This window comes from Sylvia atricapilla, chromosome Z (genome assembly GCF_009819655.1).
Source record: "Sylvia atricapilla isolate bSylAtr1 chromosome Z, bSylAtr1.pri, whole genome shotgun sequence".
NCBI lineage: Eukaryota > Metazoa > Chordata > Aves > Passeriformes > Sylviidae > Sylvia > Sylvia atricapilla.
The window spans coordinates 23,700,554-23,720,417 of NC_089174.1; the positions used below are offsets into that span (position 1 = coordinate 23,700,554).

Below are 19,864 nucleotides of genomic sequence, written 5' to 3' on the forward strand. Positions count from 1 at the left end.
CTGACCAGGCATTTCAGGTGGCAGAATGTGCACAGAAAATGACGGTGAATTAAACTATGCCATCAGCTCATAATCATGAGCACTATCAGTACATTGGGCATGTTTGAAAGAAGAGCCTGCTCCTTGTGGTTGCTTTCCAACTATTCTTTAAGTGGCAAAGCAGGGCACTTAACAATTCTGGGGTGTGGTAGATGTTCCTTTGGTATATAGAAAGATTAAGACAGAGCTGTGAAGGTTGTGTGCCTGCAGGACAGCAAAGGATGGAGTGAACACTGCCTTACACTCAGTGAAATGCTCTGTGCTACACGTTGAGCGGCTATTTAGCTAGGTGAACAGCAGATGTGAAAAACTGTTTCAATTTACATTAGAAGAGCAGAGAGTGAAAACTGAAATGCCATCTTATAGGTGTAACATTTGAATGCTCAGAAGCCACAATGGTACAATGTATGAACCTGGATTAAGGCCTAGCAGCTGTCTCTGAACTCCATCAGCATGATAAATCCAACATTCAACTAACTTGAATAACAACAAATCTGGTTCTGATAGATCTTTTTTTTTTTTTTTTTTTTTGTGGTCTTGTATGCACAAACCAAAGAATTCCCTTTGTTATTTATTTAGACAAAATATACCCCAGTTCTTGGAGTTGTGCTCATCACTAACAGTTCATATGAGTGCAGCTTGTCAGCCAAGTGCCTCCTACAAGAAATTGCTTCACCTTGAAAGGTGAAGAGACACCAACAGTCTGAGGAGGTCTTCCCAACTTGTCTCAAAAAGACACATCAAAGAAGTGAACAAGCAACTTTGTCTTTCAACAATAGAGGTGGCAAGCCTTGTCTGTGGGAACAAAGTCAGTTAAAGAAGGCTCCAAATCACCTCACAAGTGACTCTGCCTCCCAGCAAGCTGCCAAATGACTGGGACAGCCTATTAGAGAGAACATGTCAGTACCAGAGGCTGCACAGCCACTGGAGGTAGCCGCTCCAGACTGATGTCAGCAAAAGCCTTGATTTCAGACAGAACATGTGGAGGAGTTTATTTTGTTTTAGGGGGCTTTGTTGTTGTTGTTGTTGTTGTATTTTGGGGGATTTTTTTGGTGGAGAAAGGGGGAGACAGAAATGGAGGAGATAAACATATTTTCAAAAACAACCCTAGGAATGTTCAAATAAGTTTTCAGCTGTCTAACTTGTATAATGTAGCTGGTCTGCTTCTCTTGACAAATATACGCAAAATGACTTGATAGAAATGGAAAAAAATATTCTTCATCCTCACAGAATTAGCCAAAACAGCTTTGGTCCTTCTCTTCTCAACTTTGCATCTCTAAGTATTTATGAAAATAATATTCAAAGGAAAAGATTGATTTTAGTAAATCTTAGCTCTTTGTGTGGTGGAAGACAGCTATCTGCCTGTGTTCTGCTAAATCTTGAACTTTACTCACAAAAATAATTTCCCTCACAAGTAGGAACAAATGAAAGTTTTTCCTAGGACTTAAATGACTAGGACAAGTCATTTAAGAATGCCTTCTATATTTCAGAGTGCTAGAGTAACTCAAATATAATTTAACATCAGTTTGTATTTTGTGGCTTGTTGATTCTACTTGGTAGAAGATCAGAAGGATACAAGCACTGTGTGAAATGAATAAAATGTAAGAGGTTCCCATTTTTGACACTGTCATTTGTTAAGAAAGTTATGCTGTTTAAAATGTTATGCCAGTTGTACCCCGCCTGTTAAGAAAGTTATGCTGTTTGTACCTTCAAAACCTTATTCCAAGTTGTATACCCCCTCTAAAACCCCAGGTTCCCTTCCCCTTCCGTCGGGCTAGACTGTCGCCATTCCCCGCTGGCTCCTCGAACTGCTGGCCCCGCCTAATAGGAAAATCCAAAAACTTCCATGGTGCACCGCTCCAAACCGAAGTGCAGTTGCCGGCAAACGGACCCAAAAGCCACGACCCAGCACAAAATCCAGATAAAAGAGAGACACTACAACACCGAGAAGACCCTCAGCTACCTAAGGACTGAATTCTGCTTCTGCCGCCTCGCCATGACTAGAAGGAGACTGGGAAACAGTGACACCCCTAGACCACACGAGCCCAGTTGAGTTCCTGAGGATTCCCGCAAGGCCGGAACTCCCGACTCTGCAGCGAGAGCAGCAGATTCGTCTGACACCTGATTCTCAGCGGTGGCCCGAACGAGAATGGCGAGAAGGGCGAGAACAGCAAGAAGAGTGAGAACAGCGATAGGAGCGGCGATGGCGCAGGCGACCCCTCGAGTTCCCCCTTGAAAGAGATGACTAATAAAGGCCTTTCAAAGGAGCAGGTCTCCTGGCCCATTTTTAACACTGTGAAGCTTTTTTTGCATTTTAAGTTTTTAAAGAGTGGTTTGCTCACACACAGTTTGAAGTTTGAAATATCTTCTGGATGCACACCTGTGAAAAACACAGAAAAGCAGTGAATCCACCTACACACTGGTTGTGCTGTCCCAAAAAACCAGTGAGATCATGGATAAGTTTGAAAACCATATGTCTAGCAAAAGTAATGTTCTCTTCCCCTCTGCTCCTCATGTTCCATACCTGATGATAGCCATGTTCCATACCTGATGATAGCCATGTTCCAGCAGTCAGGAAAATGCAGAATTGCTGAGATTAAACTGCTCCTTTTGGGCGACATGGTTCTCCATGTCCTGCAAGAGGAGTTTGAATTTGCTGTTTGGAAGGCAGTGAGTGAAAATCACTTGCATTGTTCAACACCAAACAAAGCTTTCCTCACAGACACTGCACAATGAAGCTGAAGATAGTGCATGGTATTTTATCCTTTTGCAATATGCTTATCTGATGTCAAATTACTTGCACTTGACTGAAATCAGATTTCATTCAACAACATTTGAAGCTGATAGCAGGCTTCCACTTGGCTTTGGTTTGCCTTACACAAAAGGCCTCACAAACGAAATGTAAAGAGCCTATAAGCCAAATGTGGTAAATGTAATGTATAAATTCATGTATCAAAGATTTGGTTTATTAAAAGCTACTCCATGGCATCTCCGAGATTCCAAGACCTGTGGTGCAAGCCGCAAAACCACAAAATTTGCAACAGAAATGACATAGCCAGACTGGAGATGGCCCATTCATCAATGATGGGCCTCCACAGCTGATTGACATCTGATGTCCATCTCGGTGGGAGATCCGGAGGATGATCAAATCAGCATCCCAAAGACAAGATCCGGGATGACTATCAACATCTTCTCATCTTCTCACACTTACGGGAACCTCTGTCTAGACCTCGCTTGGAAATAAAGAGATACATCAATATTTGGACTTTCAATGGACTTAGCCTCAGGACAAATAAACCGTATAAAAACCCTTACACCAGGACATAGGGTGTGTGGTTGAGGTTGGACGTTACCGTTGTTACTGTCACTCTGCCCACCCAATATTTGATCAATGTTGTCCAATTTTATTGTGGCTTTTAAATTGTTTTTTTAAATTTTTTAAATTGTCTTTTTAATTTGTTAAATAAATTCTGTTATTTTTAATTGGCTTCTTCTCATTTATAACACCAAAGTTGGGAAGTGATGCAGCAAACAAGGCACCAGGTGTATATGAGCATTTGTGGTCCCTGTGATACACAGTAATTCACAGCAGTCACATTGCCTTCTGTTTTTTTTATTGACATTTAAAGAAATTTTAGACAACGAACATTTGCCCTTGCAATGCCAGCAGCTGATAAAATGTGATGGCATTTTATTAAGAATGCAAGTCAGCACGATTGCTTTGATTTGTTGAGTGAAACACATTAACCAAAATGAGAACTTCAGTATTGCACACGTTCAGGAACACTGTTGCACTTATTTTTAGCAGTTTGGGGGGGGGGGTGATTTTTTTTTTTTTTTTTTTTTTTTTTTTTTTTTGAGAGGAATGTTGTTTTTGCTTATATTAACAAAACAATATGGATGCCAGGAAAGGAATGTTCTACACTATATGTATTGGTAGAAGGACAATGCTTCAACCTGCAGTGGGTGAATTGCAGTGTATTGAAGAATGGTCTACAGTCTCCAGTCATTCTGTAATCATACATTTTACATCAAAGCATCAGTAGGATGTCAATTATTTTGAAAACATATGGTACTATGGACATTTTAAGACTGTGTATTTTTCACCTCATTGTTATGTGAAAGAATTAACTTTGAAATAAGTCCTGGAACATTTTACTGTTAATTTCTTTTTGTGAACCAAAATCAGGGTATTCTGTAGGCTGTTAATCCGAAGTTAGCTTTGTGTCAGCTTTTTCCACATAAAGTTGCTGTATGTCTGAGTCATAAATGGAATGCTTTTAAAGATTGTTTTAATTAAGTATCATGACCTTAAAGTCAGTTTTTAGTCCATACAATAACCTAGGTTTTGGATACATTGACACAGTGGATGTAACAGGAAGGAAAATCTCAAGCTATGTTAATGTGCTGTCTCTCTAGATCCCCTTTTCCATAGTGTTTGTGTGCCCATATAGATTGTCTAAAGAGGTGCAGAGAAGCTATTGTCATGAGATGGATTGTGGTGATACATCTCTCTCGTCCTCCGACAGCTGCACTCTGAGAAGTGCTCATTAAGCTTTGGCCTTGACAAACTGCAGCTAGACCAAGTCTCTCTTGAGCTCATCAGAAACACTGTCTGTTCCCAGGAACTAACAGGTCTAAGGGGGAGCTGGTTTTTAACAATCAGCTTTGGAAACATTTTTTTCCTTGCCTGAATAACGACCTACGTGGAATTATATTTTTGTTACTGAACTTTAAAAGAAAGTTATCAATTTGTGTTGTAGCCAGGGTAGAAAACTACCAAAACTAGAGCCCACTCTTTTGGGACCTTCCAAATGAAGGTCCAAAGTGAGACCTTTGTATTTCTCAGTTCCCAGAAGATAAGGGGATAATGTGTATGTCTCAAACAGCAATAACTGATAAACGCACTCAAACACAGATGGCTGTGGAGGAAACCAAAAACCAAACTGTTGGAAATAACAGACAAGAATTACTGGTAATAACCAAGAATTGTTATTATTAACATGGCCATGAGAAAGATCAAGTTTTGGCTGGGGAAGAGGGGGACAAGCAGAGATAGGACATTTTTCTGTGACAAACAACCACAACACAGCACAGCGCAAGCACAGGAATGAGTGGCAGGAAGTGGGCATGGATTATAGGGTGGGATTAATACCATCCAAGACCCCCAGAAGAATCCTCTAACACATTTCCAGAAAGGTCAGAAAGAATGGACTGCATGAGAACTAACTTACATGGAAAATGAGAAACCCATCTTTAGGGTGGGAAAACCTGTCATAAATGCCCAGTCGGCATCCTCAGAACCCTAGACATCTTGTCAACTAGATCAACACAACTGCATCGACTCTGACACCAGGATCAACATCCAATCAGCTGGATTGGTGCTGAAACCAAGATCGACATCCTGTCAGCTGGATCACTGTTGGAGCGAGATTGACATCCCATCATCTGGATCAGAGCTGCAACCAGGGCTGGTAATCTCCTTTTCTCTCTCTTTTCTCTTTTTTCTCCTGCCTTTTTTTTAATTTTTTTTCCGTCCCTTCGCTTTTTTACATCTCTCTTCCTATTAATTTTTCCTTTGCTTTGTCATTTGCTCACTTTAATTCATCCCTCCCTCTTTAATTTCTCTCTTGCGTTTCACCCTGCCCCTTTATCTAAAAACCACTGCTGTGTTCTCATATAGTAGATCAGAGACTACCATACCAATTTCCATGCCGAAGTGTAATTTGCTAATAGAACATTCTAATTGTTTACAGACCCTCTGACTTTTGCTGTTCCTTTCAACCAACAGGCATTTACAAATCTTAGGGGCTTCCTTCCCCTTAAGGGTGGGTCATCAGGGACCTTATGCTGTTGTCAAAGGGGTGGGTCCCTTTGTGATACTACCACTCTGCCTGTCATTTCTGGGTAGAGAGTGCTGGAAGTTGGCCGTTGAGAGGCAGGAGGGATTGGAGCAGCTGTAAGCCAAGACTGTCCAGGAAATGTCAGTGTTTGACTATTCTCTGATTCTAAAGTTGAGAAAATGGGCAAATGGAAATTGGTATAACCCTGAGGCTTCATTTAAACAGAGAAGTGTGGTGTTAAGTGAACAAAAGTTATGGAAGTGGAAAGGTTAAGCGTTTTGGGTGCACTTTTGGACCAGCTTTAACCACTGCCCAAAAATATAGGTATGCCAACATGCAAGTGAAGGGGCTGCTCATTGCTGAGCATGATTGTGAAAAGGAGAGCAGGCTGCATACAGAGGCTTTGCTTGTTGTTGAGCTCAGTCAGGAAAAGCAGAGCAGGCTGCAGGCAGAGGCATTCCTCACTGCTGAATGTGCCCCTACCAGCAGGCTTCAAGCAGAGCTTCAGGATGTGTGTGTGAGAGAGAAAATATCATGGGAGGAACGTCATGATTTAGAAACCTTTAATGATGATCAGGGCCAGACAACTGTTACTGAAATTGTGCTCTTTACAGTGGCCAAGATAGCAAAGTTCCTGGAAAAGGATAGCTGACTCTCACAGGAATATGAAACTGAATGTGTTTGGAGAGTGATAGAATCGATTGGATCAGGTTGTCTGAGGCAGAGGGCCAAAGGGGACAGGAGTGTTTTTAGTGGTGGGCGATCAGAAAGAGCTGTGGTCCTTAACTCAGAGGGTTGTTGCAGAAGGGAATTTCCCAGGAATGATGGATAAATTATCTGCTGATGTTCCTGAGGAGGAAGTATAGTGCCTGGGGTAAAGGAAAGTCGCATTCCCTTGCCACAGGTGGGATAAACAGGATGACACAGGAATCAGAACTCCACAGTGTCCTGAGACACTTATCATTCCTATGGCCCCACAGGCTGGTGGTGTTAACTGGGCACTGGGAAATTACTTCTTGCTGTCCTTATTAAGTGAACTGGGGAACAGCAATTGGAAACATATAAGGTGGCTCATCAAAGATAAAATTGACAGAAAATTAGGTATTAAAGACATCATTGGCTCCTGAGAGAGAGACAGGATATAGACTGAGAGTGCAAGCTGATAAACTTATGACTGAGAATGATCATTTTAGGACTCTACTTGCTTTGGTAGAGTGTAAGGAAAGGTAATTATTGGGGGATTTTGGAGATAACCATAGTAGAAAGAAACAAGATCTAACAGAGGAAATAGAGGAAGGGAAGGCAGCTGAATTATTACTGTCATTGAAGTTTGACCAGCTACAGAAACCATTGAAGGAACAAAGGAAGAAAAAAACCCAAAAATTGGAAGAAAAGGTAGAGATGATGCTTAAACAAGTTCCCAATTCACCGGGCATTGTACAGATTCCAATTCAGGAGATTGATTTGCCAGAGCATTATGTCCACAAACCAAGTGATATTAAAATCCAGCAAGTGGAATTATATTAAAGGATACATAATAATGGCCCAAACATTCAGATTACAATTTGTTCTCCTTAACAATTAATGAAATTTCTGAATGAAAACATTCAGTATTAACACAGTGAGCTGCCAAGAGGCTGCGGCTATCACCCAGATGGCAAAAAGTTAAAAACACCAAAGTAAACAGACCAAGTGTTATCTGCAAAGCTGCTAAGCTTAATTTATGGCTCCTGTGTGAGAAATATGCTGACTACTTGTTTTCCAATAAAATATCACAACATAAATTTGGGGTTCAGTGTTCTGAACTATAGAACCTGGTGTTTGCTGGATGGCAAATGTGGTGTTTTGGTTCAAATTTGGGTTAACCCCCAAAAGAAATTCAGAGACTGCAGTGTGCTTGCTCCATGCAGTGCCTGCACTCTGATCCAAGGATTGCTGGTGTATCAGTCCTGGATGTTTGCTGTGAAGCAAGGTGGACTTTCTGAAGTTCTGGCTAGATTTGGTGCTGCTAATAGATGAGGTACCCAATATTGCCAATCCAACAGGCACAATGCAGGCAGATGTTTGGACACTTACAGGGTGGTAATATATTAGGAGAAAAGAGGTACTACCACTCAGTCACACTCATCTTCTAATTCTCCTGTTTGGCTCATGAAAAAGCCAAACTGGCAGTTGTGACTTACAAGTTTATTACAGAAAATTGAATGCCAATACTGTGCCTTTAATCACTGCTGTGCTGTTTTACAGAACTAGTAACTCAAATTCAGAGAGCATAACTCTAACTGCAGGAGACTACCCTGAGCCTCAGAAAAGGTGAGGGAAGCAGCAACAGCAGTGCAGGAAGCACTTTGTGTAGTAGAAGACAAGATTCCACCTGAGGGATGCCAAGACCAAACTGGTCCTGATGGACTGAAGAGATCTTGACTATTCAATTCAACTGTGTTTGAAGACACAGAACATATTCTGAATGGGGAAAAGTCATTAGTCCAACCTGTTAACAAACCTGGCTGAGGCTTGTATTGTTTTCTCTTCCTAGGAATGATGTCAGCACACCACTACTGTAGATCAGGTTAACCACTGAAGGACAGCTTATCCTCCTTGCAGGTGCAATTATTAACAGCTGCCACATGACAACCTGAGATGGCTGTTGAAGCAAGCACAAGACAAAGGATAAAAGACTGATTCTGTTCATCATGATGTGAAAGGCAGACACCGAGTGATGGAAAAAGTGAAGACAGATGTGGAACACCACTGGTGGGATATTTTATTTGAGTCATTACCAACAGCCAAGAGGATTTTTAATAAAATGTTGCACATTTTACTTGTCTTTTTATTGTTAATCATTCTGCTTTTTGTTTTGGTAATCAGTTTGCACATTGTATGGAATTACAGATTTCCCCCAATGCTTTGAGATAGCTTACAGACTGTATTTGCCCCTCTATTCTTCCGTCCTTCTCCCTCTCTCTCTTCTTTTTCCATTTGCAGGGATCACCAAGTCCATGTAAAATTTTGAGCCATAGGGTCTAGTGTAGAAGCCCCATCAATTTGCTGTTCCAGTGCAGACACTGTGCCCCTTTCTTTTTTTTTTCTCCGCAGAAGGTGACAGTGATGGGCCTCAGGGCACTGAGGGTTGAGTTTCCTGGAGCCAGTTCCTACCAGATGCTGTTTGGTCAAGGCTCTCTGACCCTGTCAGGTGCAGCAGAGTCAGGGAGCAGTTGTGGACATACAGCTGGCATATGGAGCACCTGTGAGATGACTAGTTGTTTAACCTGGCACATGTGCATTGCAGCAGATCCAGCATCTTCTCCTGCATCATGGACATCCAGATGATGATGTGCACATGGAGATTGTTGCTGCCCAGGCCAGTTTGTTAGAATTCCAGCTGTATTCCACAATCTCCCTTTCCCAGCATCATATCCCACTGAGGTTTGTTGTAGATTTCCAGAAAACTGGAGGAAAAACCTTCCCATCTGGTCTTAGGTGAACATGCATATCTGCCCAGGGTTGCTTGGATGAGCAGCTGAATCTTTTGGAATATTTCATCTGGTAAGGTCTGGCTGGGAACACGTTGAAGCTGATGTTGTAGTAGAGCTCTGGATTGCACTCCCAACCCATGTGGGATGCCTTTGGTCCACTTCAGCACTAGCATCCTGGGCTTCTGGAGGGTGAAGTGAAGGTGCTGCAGCACCTGCTGCCAGTCTGACTCCATTGGAACCATTGGGAGCAGAATACAGGGATATTCCTCTTGAGCTCCTGGCTTGTGGAAGCACTACTCTTTCTGCTCTTCCAGAAGGGTTTTCTGGAATATTTCAAAGTCCCAGAGCTTGGCCACGTGGTCCACATGAATCCACAGATGCTTCTTCATTTGGCTCAGGCTGGCCTTCATGATTTTCAGCTGCTTTTTCAGCACCCACTCTCAGCCTTTGGCCTCACCATGCTCCCACCACCACTGCTCCTCTACCTACAGCTGCCACTTTTCATCTGCCAAAACCTCAGTCTAGCACCGGCTCTGCTCCAGCTCTGTCTGAAATTTCAACATCTCCAACTCCATGGAGCCCACCCAGAGATTGAGGTTGTTACCCTGGCATTCCTGCCCCTGCTGCTTCCTCTGGAGCCCCCCCAGCCAGTGCCGCAACTCCTTGTTCCTGGTCTCCCACTCCTGCTTCTCCATCTCCAGATCCCAAAGCCACTCATAGGTCCTCCAGAGCAACCCCTCCAAACCCCCAGTTTGACTCTGCAGGTCCCAGAGGGCTTGTTGGAGGGTGACAGGATTAGAAGGAGCAGAATTAGAGCAGTCTGAAGGCAGTTGTTTATACAGATGTTTTCTAAATTTTAGTAGGTGGCCAGTTTTTTTAATACCAGACCAAGCTGCCTTGTTCCTGTGTCAGATAAACTGGTGGTAAGTAGTTATGCTGAAACAACTCCACATTTTAAGTGTTTCATGTCTGCCCAAAAGCAAACATCTTGACTTGGAAAATGTGCAAAAACTGTCTACTTGGAAACTGTTTCTGTAAACTGAATATAAGAGAGGGAGTCTCCTCACTATATTGGCAAGAAACTGTTCTAAGAAGAGAACCCACGCTGTTATGTACGTGTTAGGTACTGCCTGCAATTTATTCACCTCCTTGCAGGCAAATATTCACTCCAGTAGAACACATGATTTTTTTCTGTACATTAAAAATTTATCTGATAAAGTGTTTTTTCCCACATGAACATCTTTTCCACTGCAGAAAACTCAAATATGCCTTTTTAATTATATAGGCTGAACTGTGATCTGACAAATGCTCATTAGGTTTATAGAAATAAGCACCTAGTATCAGGGGATGTGACTTTATCCAGCTCCTATCACAACACAGAATTACTACAATCTACCTATACATACTATTGAGATTTACTGCCCAATCCCTTTGGGATGAACTGTGCACTAGTAAAAACACCCCTTTTATCTGGTAGATGATCCTTGGCCCATTTTTGGCTCTTGTCCTTGGTCCACATTCGAGGCTATGCCCATGATGCATACAATAAGCAGCACTCGGATTTCCAAACAGAACCCTGTCTCCTCTCCTTTATCATCAGCCCTTCATTAGCAGAATGCACTGGGCCTCGGAGGCACTGGTCAGTCTCAGGGCCATGCAGTAACATAAGGCTACAGAACAGTCTTGAAAACTTATTTTTTTCACCTGAAAAAAACCCCAAGTGAGATGTGTTTATTATTGAGCTTTTGAAGAGAGTTACTGACTTGAATTGAGATCAGGATAGAAAATTACTATGACTAAAGCCCACTCTCTTGTGACATTATAAACAATGGACCAAAGTGAAATGCTTTGAGCTCTCCTCAAGGCCTGGACCGCAAGGGGTTGCGATCAGCAACGTACTGCCTCTGATTAGGACCTCTCAGAGCCAGAAAACACTTAAGCTTGACAAATTTGGAGGACAATCTCCAAACAACAATAATGATTTCTAAATTCATATCCCTGCTCCTCAAGGTTCAACCCTGAGCCCACTGAAAAGATGCAAAGGCATCCAAAGTGACCACTTCACTGAACTCAAAGGTATTTTTTCACAGGTATACTTTGAACAGACCTTGAACTGACTCTTTATGTTTGTGTGCATGCAAGTGTAAAAATATTGGAGCAAATACACGAGGAAGATTGTTCTAATTAAAGCATTTTAGAGTTAGGCCTGTAAGTAAGCTATAGTAAATTCTATATTAATCCATTGCTAAGTAGTTTAAGTAAATCATCTATTAAGTGCCATTAAGAGTTAAGTAGTGCTAGGGTTAAGTGCTGTTAAGTTAGGTTCTGTTAAGTACTGTTAAGTTTCATTTCTGTTACATTTAAATGTTATTAAGTTTAAGAGAAGTGAAGTTCTGTTAAGTTTAACTGTTGTTAGGTGATGTTAGATTTAGGTTCTGTTGATTTTAACATATATTAGGTTCTGTTAAATTTAAGTTCTGTTAAGGTAAGGTTTTGTTAAGGTTAGGTGTTGCAATAGGACAAGAAATAAAGATGGGACTCCATAGACAGGGAACCCGTAAAATATGGGAAGGCTGGACAGAGCAACACAGATCCAACCAATACGGTTAACATATGTTCTCCCATTATTCTGTCTCAAATGGCTGTATGGTTTACAGTTACAGGTGTTCTCTTATTGGTATACAGCATAAGAAAAATACAAACAAACATAGTTTATCTTATTCTTAAGGTGGCTAAAATGTTCACACTACAAACTATACTTATTAACACCTAGAAAACCCACCTTAACATAATGTCTAACTGTGCTACAGGCTTCACAGGCCTGAATCTGGGGCCCAGGCTGGGGTAGCTCAAACCTTACTCCAAATATAAATCATGTCCTCGCTCTCTTAAGAAATTCTGCTACAGGACTCCAGTCAGAAGGCAGCAGAAATCAGAAACTTTTATTTACAATTTATTCAGCTCCAACATGCTGCGCTAAAAAGGCACATTATTAGTCCATAAGACTGACACTGCTCTTATGAGCTAAGTAACAGAACTAGCAAACAACACCTGTTGTTATGAGAAAAGACTATAGTTTACAAAACGTTATTTTTAAAAAAAAAATTAAAAAAATTTTCCCTTGAAAAGAACTCAGCAATTCTCAGGCTCCGAAAATATCGAGCCCACAGTTAGGTTCTGTTAAATTTAAGTTCTGTTAAGGTTCAGTTATGTTAAGTTTAATTTTTGTTAATTTTAAGTGTTGTTTAGTTCAAGAGAAGTAAAGTTTAAGTGATGTTAATTTTAAATTCTGTCAAATTTAAGTGATGTTACGGTTAATTTCTGTTAAGTTTAAGTATTTTAAGTGTTTCATGTTTAAGTGCTATTAGGCTTAAGTGCTGTTAAGTTTAAGTGACATTAAGCTTTAAGTATTGCTGGGTGTTTGGTATAAACTTTAGGCCCAGTCTGGGCCCAGTTTAACATGGGCTTGTACTCTGAACCTTGTGGCCCAATACAAGAGTCTTGCAAATACCTTTCCATCCTTACCCTTTTCTATCCTCTTCCCACTCCCTTCCACACTCCCTCCCCTGTCCTCCCCCTCACCCATCCTACTCTGCATCTTGCTAGCCTGCACATAGGTAGTTTTAGATTGGTATGGGATTTTTGTTTGGTTTTTCTCTCTGTTTTAACCATCTAGTAAGCAGTAGAGTGAACCTTGCCAACATGCTTTCTCATGCTTTCAATTCAATAATAAATCTGCTTTAGCAAATACACTCACTGGTAATTCTTTAGGTGACCTTAAGACAGTTCACAACAACCTGTAAAGACCTGATAAGGGGGTGGCTTTGGGTGCGCTCCTCACTAATATCCACGACCAAACTGTTGCAATTCAAGATAATGACTGGAAGCTGATGTGCTTGTAGGGGCCTGAAATAACCTGGACTCCACAGTTCTGCATCATCAGTGGTGCAGCCATGCCAAACCTCCCAATACCCACACTGATATGCACATATATACACATACACGCACACACACCTGCACACACACACACACACGCAAACACACACACACTCTTAAGACACTTTCGTCTCATTTTGTCTCGGTGGCTGTCTCTTACCCTAGAAGAGCTCTACAGATGTCCTGTGCCAAACAGAGATCAATTCTGACTTCAGGATGTAGCAAGTGCAAAAAATAATTTGTTGTGGCACAAAATGTGTTGTATGTGGGGATGCAAACAGCTTCCTAGATGGAGCTGATGAAATGCCCATTTCCCCTCATCCAAGAGTCTCACTTCCAGAAAAAATGTGACCAAGATACAGTTACATCTAGGCAAGTTCAGTGAAGTCTCAGTCTCAGTCTCTCTCCTGTCCTCAGAAATAAGAGCTGAAACTAGTAGCGATAAGATTAATGTTTGGCACTTGGTTTACACCTTTGCTAATGTTAGTCCTTCCGAATCCCCTCAATACAGAGGTTGTGTAGTTCTTAGCAACCCTCCCCATCTCCCCTGGCACTTTCTTCATTTATTGTTGTCAGATATTTCCAGTCATAAATGAAAAGGAGTCATAGAACTATACAAACAGACAGATAGTCTTCTCAGTCATGCAAATATTGACATTGTTTTCATTCTCCTTCGGCTTCTAGATCTGTGGATTTGTCCTTATCCTTAGCAATTAAAACATCTTTCCTGAGGCAAACAAAAGGAAATTAATACAATGATAGAATTAGAGTGCTTGCATCTGCCTGATGTTATCTTGACACCAGATGATGACAGATACATTAAACAATAAAAGATCTTCATTGAAATACAGACTTGGATGGAAGGAGGTAATTCAAAGGAGAAAAAACAACTTCTCTGCTCACTGTGGCTTGATAATAATTATAGCAAAATTAATTACTCACCCTTCACAGGAGCTGAGCAATTTTATCACTTAGATCTTCCAAGTCCTGTATGTTCATTTATTGCTAAATTAAATACAGATGGTTTATGACTTTGTTACCTTAGTGAAGTCACATTAAAAAAAAAAAAAAAAAAAGGTTCTACTCACACATGAATGAAACACCTGGAAATTTCAGATGTGACTTTTGTGATGTTCACCATTAACCATCACTATCAAAGCTCTTCTCTTCCTGGATGACACATTTCAGGCTGAGAGTGGGGAAATGTCCTTCTTAGCACTTTTACTAAGTGCTAAAAATACTTGTAAAGCATCAGTGTGGTAAAGCAGCCTGAGATAACTCCAGTGCTGCAATGACTTCTGGCACTAACACTCTGTCTGGGAATAAATTGTGACATTATGAGAAGTACTGCAAGGACTATGCAAGTGTGGCAGCACCAAAAGAGATGAGATCATGAGATCATGAAAAGAAAAGAGATCATGCTGGATGCAGAACAGTGTTGCATAAGGAGATTCTAGTATGAATAAACCTGGGGCTGAAGCTGTCCAGTTTCGCAGTTTCCCAGGCAGCTTAATCTGTGATGAGTTAGACAAGACATTGAGAAGGCTCTCTCTCATGATAGAGAGCAGCAGGCACTGAAATCTCCGAGGTAAGCCACAGTCTGCTTGATTTTCAGAGAAGGGTGAGACCCACAGACATTAAAAAGGAAAACAAGTACTGCAAATATGAATGAGCTGTATGGCTCATTAGTATCCTCCTTTTCCCACACTGCAAAATTATCTCAGCAATTGAAATACTGCAAAACAATCTTTAAAAAGCCATGGACGCTGATTAGTTTCTGCCTGACAGTTCCCCTTGGTCAATCTTCCTTTTAATTAGGAACAGCTATACCTCCTGTGTTTCATCTCTTCCCTCCATATTCACAGAGTATCTTTTATAAAATTAATAGGAAATTGCAATAGTCTGATGTTTCAAGAGATGCTGTCTACACCACTCCAAGAAGGGCTGTTTAATAGATTTGTCACAGAAGCCATTGATCAGGAGGGAATTTGTACTGAGGCAGCATCTCTGTTTCATAAAAATGGATTAAGTCTTGGGTCTCTTTAAAGCAAGTATGCTCTGCCAGGCTTTAATTACCTCTGATAAGCTCTTTAGCAAACTGCAAGGTTTTTAAATCTCTATCTGAGGGACTCTAAAGATTATGGTCCTTGCCAATAACAGGTATTAATGCACAGTTGGAGAGAGCAGTACTTTTGTGTTTTCAATTTTCAGACTATTGCCATAACTACAAAAGTTCAGGCATACTGATAGACATGCACAGTAATGGACATGGAGAGTGCTCTCAAGAAAGTAGAGAAAATTAAAAAGTGAAACCTGCCCTTCTGCTTTCATTGTTAGGGTAGAGAGCCACATGGGGTGATATTTGCTAGAGAGTTTCCAACTCTCAAGTACTCCAGTCTATACATACAAGTACGCACATATCTGTGTGGCTGATGTCAGTGGATTTTTAAGTGCATTAGTGCCTAATTTTTTTTACTGATGTGCAAGTATTTTCATGCAGCAAAGTTGTAAAAGCTGAATGTGAGGCCCTCAGAAGCTAAGAAATGTCTGGTGTACGGTTGCCCCATTAGCAAGAGCAGTTCAGCTCTGATAACTATGGCTTATGGACAGTCTCTGGGGATATTTAGACCCAGAAACAGGTAAAGCAGAAAGGACTGAGCCTCACTTTCCCTTCCATGCCTGCTCTGTAATCCTGCCATCATTTCAAAAGGGCATAGTATAAGTGATAAGTCTACCATGATGTCTTGGTTTGGGAAGACAAATATCTGCCAAGGAAACCTGGAGCTTCTCTTGGAATGGGAATGTAAACCACCACCACCATCCTTTTCCTAATTATAATTTTTTCAGTTAAAAGCTTTTAGGCAAAAGATTTTGGAAATAGAAACAGCAGTTCTTTACTGGTATGTATAAACAAACAAACAAACAAACAACAACAACAAACCAACTATAGCATTGATAACAAAAACAGTACCAAGAACTTTGAGGACTTTGCTTCATAAAAACCCAGGTCAGTTTGGTCTCAGGGCCTTTGTAGGATCCTCAGAGCACCAAACCGGGAACAGTGGAAAAAGAGTCTTGGTAGCTGTGTGTCGCCAACCTCCCAGTTCCCTGGCAGGGGTCTTCTGGGTGCCGCGACCTTCCTGAGTGAATTGCCCAATAAGAGATGGCCTCAACCCAGGCAGCACAGGCACTCCTCTAGAGTGATGAGCTCAGTTGTGAAATCACCAAAGCGATCAAGCCTGTCAGCTCCCGCCAGGCTGTAGCCGCTGGACCAGCTTCTTCCTAGGCAGGGGTTTATCCAGGTGGTGCAGGAGAAGCCACAGGAGACAGGGGTCTTCTTCAGGAGCCTTCTTTATTCTCCAACAACTCTCCAAGGAAGGACCCCAAAGCTTCCGAGAGCCGGATTTTTATTCTTAACTCAGGGGGTGGGGTCTGCTAAAGCAACCAATAGGGACTTGATTGAAAACTTAGCCAACCGGAGAAGGGATCCAAAAAGAACCAATCAGGATACAGAACTGAGGGGAAGACACAGCAACCAATCAGGGGTAGGGTAATTAACATACCAGGAAGTAACTTTAACTGCTAACTTTAAACAACAAGGGATTAGACAACTAGGTTAGAGGAATTCAAGGGCTAGACACCCTTCATGGAAGCGCTGGGAGCGTTGTTCTTTCTGCATCACCTTTGGGAGCCTCCACAGCTGTGGAGTGGCAGGATGTCCCAGCAGGCAGGGACAGGGTGTCCTGGCAGGGCAGGGGGATGCAGGGTCACTCTGTAGCAGACGAGCAGCGCTTATGGAACCACGACAGTGGGGCAGGGCTGGCCCAGCTCTCACACGGCGGCGGTAGAGAAGCTCAGAATTCCAGGGTGAGCAGATGATGGCAGATTTCTCAAGACTGGACTGCAATGAAATCCTCCAGCAGGAGTACTAACCCAGTTGTGCTTTCTCCCTGAATTCTGAAAACCAGAGAGACAGGCTACCTGAAACTCTGCTGCCTTTACCTGCCTCAAAACCCCCCAACCCCCTCTGAGCTTCAACCAGCCCTTTGTTTTGTTAAATAGTCTGAAGTACAACATCTAGTTTCCTTGGTAACTTATGGGGAAAAAATTCTTTAGAGTAAGAAAGGAACAAAACTTAACCCCCAACACACGATTTGGTAGAATCACTACATGGAATCTTATCCTCTCAAATCAAGCCTGTAAATACATTTTCTTTATAAAACCATAGAATCATAGATCATTTAGGTTGGAAAAAGCCCTTAGGGTCATCCAGTCCAACTGTTAATCCAGCACTCCCAAGCCTGCCGTTAAACCGTGTCCCTAAATGCTAAATCTATTTACATGTATATCTAAATCATACACTTTTTTAAGATATCTAGATTTTTTCACTCAACTTTTACTCAAGCCTTGATTGGTCTCCGTAACTCTGTCAGAGTTCCTTGTATCTCTTCAAAATTTACTGTCACTCCTGGACTCCAAAGGCAGTCCTTCAATGACTAATTTGTCTGCTTTTTGATTAAGGTACCACTCTTCTGTCAGATGTCATAAGATTTTCATCCCTTTGAGTTTTTACCATCCATCTTTCTCCTGTTGTCTAGATTTCTAGATTTTTCTATTGGCAGGTTTATATTCACACAAAGAGATGTATTTTATTCTGTTCTCTGAGGACTGAAAAGCCACTAGCCCACTTCTGTGTATCTCATCCATCAATACCCAAGTGCATACAGACTTTGAGATGCCGAGTCCTTCAAAGCCTATAATTTTCTACTGGGAGTAAAGCACATTTTTAATTTCTGTTTCATGTTTCATATCGACTTCCTGAATTCTTTTTGTGATTAACGTGGCTTAATTTTTCAACTAGTTAGGAATCTAATTTACTTACACAATTTTATCTAGAGTTTAATTTTCTTCCATTATACTAGTAAAAGAAATCAGAAAATAATTGTATTTATTAAAAAAAAACTTACATTGGAGTATCTTTTTTGGGGGTCCATCTAAGAATGGGCAAGGGTTTGTTGAGAAGAAACTCTTTTTTTTCATTTAATATGTTGGCATCTCCATTTGCTAAAGGCACACAACACAATCAACACCCTTCAGTGCCATTAAGCCTCTGAGAATACTGCCAAAAGGCATTGTTCTATCTCCAAAAGACATTGAAGAGTGATAGTTTCTGGGGAGGAAATAGTTAAACAATGAGTCAGAATGTGTATTTGTTTCTATTTCTCTAGTTCTCTTCCAGCTTTGTCCAGCATAAATTGCTCCAGAGGCTGCCACATGATGTTATTGCAAGTACACTTTTAGTGACACTGACATTGTCTGCAGGAGCAGGTAAGGTGACTGGACAGTATCCATGTAAAAAAGAGCAACAATTATGAATTAATTATCCTTCCACAGCCATATACACAGTGAATTTGCTGTGATAATGATAGCAGAGGGTTAAAATGTTTCTAAAATCATGGGAATTGTATACAATAGATTCAGGGAATATGGAAAGAAAGGCTGGGCTGGATAGGCCTGGAAAAGGGAACCAAGGCTGGGTAGGCCCTAGAAATGAAGGTTAGGCTTTGTCTTTACTAGATCATGTGAAACTGTATCTGCATAATCATAATATGATAAATTATATGATTGTTAAATGTAATGATTGTTTGGTAATTGAATATGATGATTGTTTAAGAATCATGAGAAATTATCTTTGGGGGGCCTGATGAGAACTACAAGAATTCATGGTTGGATACGATCAATGTATACAATAGAACAATACAAGTTTAATAATTAATATATACAGTTATGTAACAAAAGGGTATAAAACCATGTCCATCTTGAATCCATGTCGGAGTCAGATATTGGTCTGTACCCTATACTCCTGATTCCCAGAGCTCTTTAATAAAAGCACCTGCACATATAATCATTCTGTGATTATGTGTTTCAATGCTAACAATAGTGCACAATAGAAATTGATATTACCTCAGCTTTGTGGATCACCTGAGAAGATGTGGATCCTTCTCTTATTAAAACAATTTTAAAAAATCAGAGATGGGCATTCTTGAAATGACTATCACTTTCAGCAAAAGCTTGAATTCACTGAAAATTTCACAGGACATTTCTCACCTTTTAGACCCTTTTGGAATCTAAAATCTATCTATCTATCTTTTCCATCGATTGATGTAGGAGCATTTATCATGGCTTAAAGAGAAGTTTAAGCAATACCTGTCCTGAGCATAATTACTTGTTTTCTGCCAAGAGTTGCTGACAGACTCCTTCAGATCACTTGAAAAGAAAGAATACAATTTTTTGCATAAATGAAGATTACCTCCCTTCTGTTCTCTTAACCTCAGAATATATATAACACTGTTTAAACCTACCTGTAAGATAGTCTGAATGGAGAGGGAAACAATATCAAAATCAAAAAACCTGTAGATAGACAGCCAGAACAGAACTCATGGCTGAGTTTTGCCATTTGCATATCTAGCAGGAAAGAAAGTATTTATTTATACCCTTTGGGTATTATTTTACCTCTCCTGTGGGTGCATTAAGACATTGGAATCAGAAACTACTTGAGTAAATGCAACC

General features: G+C 40.9%; 2 long non-coding RNA genes across 4 annotated transcripts in view; one reads left to right on the forward strand and one right to left on the reverse strand.

Moving 5' to 3' along the window:
- Nucleotides 1-8,962: 8,962 nt before the first annotated feature.
- LOC136373806 (uncharacterized) lies at nt 8,963-13,108 on the forward strand. The gene is made up of 2 exons (XR_010745741.1): nt 8,963-11,832; nt 12,533-13,108. It is a non-coding gene; the product is annotated as an uncharacterized lncRNA (long non-coding RNA).
- A 3,055-nt stretch (nt 13,109-16,163) lies between these two features.
- LOC136374088 (uncharacterized) overlaps nt 16,164-19,864 on the reverse strand; it is a 212,896-nt gene continuing 209,195 nt past the window's right edge. For 2 of the 3 annotated variants that reach the window (XR_010745822.1, XR_010745821.1), the window contains exon 2: nt 16,164-16,809. This is a non-coding gene — a long non-coding RNA (uncharacterized lncRNA). Of the gene's footprint in view, nt 16,810-18,261; nt 19,423-19,864 lie in introns of all 3 variants that reach the window. The other variant, XR_010745820.1, reaches the window with a different exon arrangement.